Source organism: Eptatretus burgeri, chromosome 8, assembly GCF_056783735.1.
Source record: "Eptatretus burgeri isolate ZD-2024b chromosome 8, Ebu_testis_v1, whole genome shotgun sequence".
Taxonomy (NCBI): domain Eukaryota; kingdom Metazoa; phylum Chordata; class Myxini; order Myxiniformes; family Myxinidae; genus Eptatretus; species Eptatretus burgeri.
Window position 1 is genome coordinate 52,058,141 of NC_140968.1, and position 6,948 is coordinate 52,065,088.

A 6,948-nucleotide genomic window follows, 5' to 3' on the forward strand; every position below is an offset into this window, starting at 1 on the left:
TGGGCCATCGGGGGGTACCCCAATTCGGAATGGAGGGGGGTATAATTCGGCATACTGGAGGCAAACACCTTACCAGAAGAGGTGTTATAATTGTGGCGCAGGGGACCACCTGCAGCGGAGGTGCAACGCCCCGCGCAGGGAAAGGCCCCCGCGAAGAGAAGAGCCACGGCCCCCTAGACCACCAACTCCGCCCCGGGTCAATAGGGATAGCCAGGCCCAACCATCACCCCCCACCAGTCCCCGGGAAACTAAGAAGTGCCGAACATGTAGGGCCGTGTTCGGCAGACTCAGACGGAGAAGAGCCCTCAGAACTGCGACAGGTCATCAGTTGTGGCCAAATTGGCAAAGGTAGCTTAACAATTCGGTGCAAGATTGCCGGCGTAGGGGTAGACGCCGTGGTGGACACAGGAGCAAGCGCCACGATCATCAGCCCTGTGGTCCTTGATTCGAGTGCAGACGGTTGGGATGAGATCCACCGTCTGCAAAACCATAGTTTGCAGCTAGCTACCGGGGCAACGGCCCCTATCATAGGACGTGGTTTCGTGTCGTTTAAATTGGGCACTGTGAAAACCAAGATAGAGGTTTGGGTGGCAGAGGTGTACGACCCATGTCTAATAGGGTTGGATGTGCTGACGGCCGGTGGTTGTAAGATCGACTTGGGCCGGGGGTCATGCAGTTGGGTGGTGAAGAGTTGCCGTTAGGAGGCGTGAGCACGGATGAGAGGGTGGAGCTGGAGGCTCCTGACTCCGTGGTCATTCCCCCGGGTGCCGAGGCGGTGGTCCCGGCCCGGTGGCGAGCACCCCCAACGTGGCAGGGCCCCTGCGGCCTAGCGGAACTACCGGCAGGGCCGTCAACCCCGGGCTTAGTCGTGGGCCGCACCCTGGTAAGTACCGACGGGCCAGTAGTGCCCGTACGGGTGATAAATGTTAGCACGGAACCACGCACTATCAGGAAGGGCACGAAGGTGGCAGATTGCATCCCAGTAAAAGAGGTCGCAGAGCTGAGGGACGATAACGTCGAGCCGGACCGGCCCCAGAAGGAGTCTCCAGACTCGATTAGGAATTGGCCCGGTCCCATTCGTGAGATGGTAAATCGGAGTAGTGTAGATTTGGAGGAGGCCCAGCGGGAGGCCTTATACAAGCTGGTCGACCGACACATCGGGATCTTCTCCTTGTCACCCGAGGATATTGGACGTACGGGCCTGGTGCAACATCAGATCCACACCAATGGGGCCCGGCCTGTCCGTCAGCCTGCTCGAAGGCTCCCATGGAGCAAAAGAGAGGAGGCTGATGAACAGGTTGAGAAGATGCTCAATGCAGGTGTCATCGAGCCCTCGGGAAGTCCTTGGATGTCACCAGTTGTGCTGGTTAAAAAGAAGGATGGGACCACGCGTTTCTGTGTGGACTATCGCCAGCTGAACAACGTGACACTCAAAGACTCCTATCCCCTGCCTAGAATTGACGATACCCTCGACGCCGTTGCAGGCTCTAAATGGTTCTCAACTCTGGACCTCAAGAGTGGGTATTGGCAGGTGGAGATGGATAAGACGGGGAAGGAGAAAACGGCATTTTCCACAGGGAAGGGACTGTATCAGTTCACTGTGATGCCGTTCGGCTTGTGTAACGCCCCCGCCACCTTTGAGAGACTGATGGAGCATGTACTCGGCGGCATGCCGTGGCAGTCATGCCTGGTGTATCTGGATGACGTCCTGGTACACGCTAAAACATTCACCCAGGAGATAGCCAATTTGGACCAGGTGTTTGGGCACCTCAGGCAGGCAGGGCTGAAATTGAGCCCAGAGAAATGCACTTTGTTCGCGACAGAGGTGGCCTATCTCGGACACGTGATAGGCCGCGAGGGGGTGAAGACCGACCCCGGAAAAATTACAGCGGTAGAGGAGTTGCCCGTACCTACAACTGTCAAACAGGTGCGGGGCTTTTTGGGACTTTGCTCCTATTACCGGCGTTTCGTAGCAAACTTTGCGAAGATAGCCAGGCCCCTTCACCGGTTGACGGAGAAGGGGTTGAGATTTAATTGGACGGAGGAGTGCCAGGAGGCCTTCCTCAAATTAAAGGGGTGTTTGACATCCGCACCTGTTTTAGCGTACCCCACCGATGACGGGATGTATACCCTGGACACGGATGCAAGCCAGGAAGGATTGGGAGCAGTCTTGTCCCAGACACAGGGGGGCGTGGAAAGAGTGATCGCGTATTACAGTCGGGCCATGAGTAGGCCCGAACGAAATTATTGTGTAACTCGCAAGGAACTATTGGCTATGCTGTCTGCCGTGGGCCATTTCCACCCGTACTTGTACGGGAGGAAATTTTTGGTTCGAACTGACCATTCCTCCTTGCAATGGCTCTTACGGTTCAAGGAACCGGAAGGCCAAATTGCAAGGTGGTTGGAAAAATTGCAGCAGTACGATTTCAGTGTGGTCCATAGAGCCGGTAAGGCTCATGGGAATGCCGATGCGCTCTCTCGACGCCCCTGTCTGAGGGAAAACTGCAAATATTGTACGAGACATGAGGAGAGGGACCAATTGGCAGACGCCTCCCCGAAACTCCCAGTCCGTGCGGCCCGGGTGGTAGGCCCAACTTTTCCACTAACCGCGGGAGAGGAATTTGGTGGATTGGCATGGAGCACGGCCCAGCGGGAAGACCCGGTGCTAGGGCCAGTGTACAAATGGGTCCAGGAAAACAGGAGGCCCAGTGGGGAGGAAATCGCCCCATTCGGGGCGCGAACAAAGGCATACTGGGCTCAGTGGAGGACCCTAGAAATGAGGGACAACATCTTGTATCGCAAGTGGGTGGAGATTCCTTCTGAACAAACTTCTTGGCTGGTGATAGTCCCTGATGGGTTTAAGACCCAAATTTTGAAACAGGTGCACGGTACCCGCGCCGGCGGCCATTTGGGCAGAACCAAAACAAAATCTCGGGCCCGCCGGCGGTTCTATTGGGTTAACATGGGGCGCGATGTACAGGACTGGTGTCGAGCATGCGACGCCTGTACTGCAAAAAAGGGACCGCCACAGAGGATGAGGGCCCCACTCCAACTACATCAGGTTGGGGCTCCCCTGGAGCGAGTGGCCATGGACATTTTGGGACCACTGCCCCCACTCGCCAGGGTAATAAGTACGTCCTCGTAATTATGGACTATTTCACCAAATGGCCAGAAGCCTTTGCCCTTCCCAGCCAGGAAGCAGGGGTTGTGGCCAAGGCCTTCGTAGAAGGATTTACATGCCGGTATGGGATTCCGCAGGAGCTGCACACGGACCAGGGACGAAATTTTGAGAGTGAATTACTAAAAGAGGTGTGCAGGCTCCTGGAAATTCGAAAAACACGGACAACGCCCCTGAGACCACAGTCTGATGGCATGGTGGAGAGGTTCAACAGGACCCTGGTCCAACAGTTGGCCCTTTTCACCGCCACTAACCAGGAGGACTGGGACGAACACCTTCCGTACCTCCTGATGGCCTATCGCGCGTCCCAGCACGGGTCTACCGCATGTAGTCCGGCGCTGTTGATGTATGGATGGGAGCTGAGAAGCCCCGTCGATTTATTGTGCGGTCCGACGCCTGAGCGGCTTGATAGGCCCCCGGGGGAGGGCTATGCCCGTCGGTTGGAGGAGGGCTTGGAGAAGGTCCACGCCTTCGCACGACACCAGCTCCAACAGGCGGGCATAAAAATGAAGCGCAGGTACGACCACCGGAGCCAGGTGAGCAAATACCCACCGGGGGCAAAGATTTGGTTCTTTAACCCCCGGCGAAGGAAGGGCAGATGCCCGAAGCTCACCTCACCTTGGCAGGGCACGGGGTTTGTCCTGGCGCAAGTCAGTGACGTGGTCCTAAAAATTAAAATGGGACCACGAGCCCTCCCTCGGATCGTCCACGCGGACCGCCTGAGGCCTTACAAGGGCGACCTTACGCCCTCATGGATATGTCTTGCCGGAGGAGTCGGTGCTGGAACAGCCGCTCCCGCAGAGGCGCAGGGCTCTCAGAGTCTTGCAACGAGTTCACGAGCCCAGTAGGAAGGGAGGAAATTCCCCCCCTGGGAAATTGATTAATGGGATTATTTGGAGACAGTGACTGACAGTGAGTGTGTAGAGGGGACGTAGTTTAGCTACGTAGTGTTAAATGGAACGTGCTGTAGTTTAAGGGACGACGTGGGAGCACGAGTTAGTTAGGGGGTGCAGTTAGAAGGATGGCAGAGTTCAGCGGTGTGTGTATTGAAGAGTTGTGAGGCGAGTACATGATGAGTGAGTGAGGCCAGCGGGTCTGTGTGAATGGAGCGAATGGGGAATGCATGGTGCGATGAGTGATTGGGGGGAGGAGTGACTCCCGCCCAAGGGACCCCGGGGTCAGAGTAAAGTGAGTTAGCTGGGTTAGTCAAATTGAAAAATGGAGGTGTTTTGCTGTTGGTGGGAATGTAGGCTCGAGACCCATTTGGAGGGGTGCAGGAGCCCTGTTGACGGGCTTGGGAGCATGGCTGCGAAAGGTGAGTATCGCTGAGTGGGTACCCCGGGCACCAGGCTAGTCAGCCGCGGTAGGCCATGGGCCCATAGGGGGCCGGGATAGAGTAGTGGGCACAGGTGCGCCTGCTTGGTGCGGGGGCCCGGGGCGCCATTAGCCGCGTTGGCAGTGTTGTGGGCACGGGTGACCCTCGGAAAGGGGCCCGGGAGGCCGGCCTGCCACGTGTGCGTTTCAGGGGAGGTGCCAGGGGGGGCACTCCCCGGTGTTAGGGAGCTGGTAGGCTCGGAGGCAGTGTAGTGCCCGGGGGTGCCATAGCGGGAGATTCGGCAGAGGGTCGTGCCTGCCAAAGGGAGCCACGTGTCCCAGCCAGGAGACCGTGTGAGGGCACGGAGAGAAAATTGGGGGGCGAGGCCCGAAATTGTGAGGACACCAACACAGGCGACGGGAATCTGGGTTGTTAGAACCAATACTTTAAGCGAGAGGCGCTTGTTGAAAGCCCCGGGGTAGTTTAACAGTTAAATGGATAGGGTAGATTAGGAAGTGTACCCCTCCGCACCATCCATCCCCTCGCTGTCGTTGTGGGCCGCTGGACCCACTTTGGTTATAGATCGCCGAACTCTGGGGAGGCCATTCTGAGGCTTCGTTGGGCCTCGACACAGGACGTTAGCTCTCCCTTGTTCCCCTCCGGGAAGGGAACGTAGGGGTTGGGAGTAGGCTAGGTGACAGGATAGGTTAGCCGAACAAGGACAATAAAGTGGGTTAGGGGACGATTTATAGTGGGGAAGTAAAAATAAAAACAACAAAAAAATAAGTTGGGGCTAAATTGGGGTTTGACAAATTAAGGGAGTGGGTATGTACAGTGACAGGCAAAGGCGATAGGTTGGGAGGGAGACAGGTAGGTAGGTCCGAGCCCGCCTTCCAAGTGGCCAGCACCACCGCACTCCCTCCACCAACCTCCACGGAACGGCAAAGGCTGGCCAACTTCAGCCAGCTGGCTGTTTTTGCTGCAAGGCCTGTGCCGGCTGGATCGTCTGCAGCTGCTGTGCTGCGAGGCCTGTGCCGGCCCACTTCATCTGCCGGCTGGCTGTTTTTTTCTTCAAGGCCTGTGCCGGCCAGTTCATCTGCGGGCTGTGTTTGCCTGCAGCGGCCTTATTCTGCGGGCTGAGTTTGCCTGCTGCCTTTGCCATGCCATGCCCACTGCCCTTGTTCACCAGCCCCGTTCAATTTTGCTTTGCCCCCCCTGTTAATTTCCATGTGCGCCAGGATCCGCAAGGCAACAGTTTGCAAGCTGCGAGAACTGCCCTGTTGGCAGCTACAAAACGGGCCTGCAGTGGCGGCCCGTGCACCGTGTTTGTGTCCATGCATCCATTCGTTGTGTTCATTGCGTGTGCCACTTGAGCTGGCACGGAGACTGCGTTTGTGCAGCCCATGCACCGTTGTGGTTCACTGCGTTCAGTTCAAAAGGGAAGGCCTTGGACTGCGTGTGAGCAGCCAGCCACGTTCCCTGTCACCTGCATTGTTTGAGCCAGAGACTGCATGTGGGCAGCCTGGCTCCCTGCTAACTGCTTTTCTTTTGCAGAGTTCATTGATCCTGGGCCATGGTTTAGTGTAAAATTTGTAAGTTAAGGTTAAGATGTACTGTAAATATGAGTGCGCCCCCGGCATGTATGTCTTAGCGCCGGCAATTTTATTTAAGTCGTCCGTGTGAGTGAGTTTGTTTAGGTAGTTACGCAGCCCTCAGGTTATTTATTTTGGGGGACACGAATACCATGAATGTCGCACTCAGGGATCCGTAGGTAAAATGTACTAGGGGAAAACTACACATGATGGCACACGAAAATTTGACGACTCGGGACGAGTCTGTAAAAAGGGAAGGGGGTAGTGTTGTGGTTACCAAATTCGCAAACCACCATTCAGGTCCCTTAGGTGAGGTATCTCGGTAAGTACATGTGTAGTTAGGCCCAAACCCGTTGTCTAGTGGGAATACATGTCATTTATGCGTGCTGCGACTCTTCAGGATAGCCGTTTTTCTTTTGCTATCTTTATTTTGGACCAACCGCCATGATTACCACCACAACCACAACATCAACCACCAACCACAACGCCGCTTCACCACAACCGCCACGACCTTCCCGTCACACCTCGCAACCGTCGCATCGCCACCGTTCTTGCCCCGCTGTGGGTACCGGTGTTGGACTCGTGCAGGGCGCGCGCCGAACAGCGTGTACAAAATCACGGATTTTGTGCTTCAAAAACGGATCAAAAACGACACACGCCCACTTTTTGCCGTCCAATCGGTGAGCGAGGGGCGAATTGGCCCCGCCCCCAGGGCGATCGATATATGCAAATTTATGGATCAAAAAGCCTTCACGCCCACTTTTTCTCGGGCCAATGGGGAGCGAGGTGAAAGGTCGAAGGGAGGGGGTCAAAGATGAGAGGGCGAAGCTACGGGGCTGATAAAAGGACCGTGTTCGTCAGTC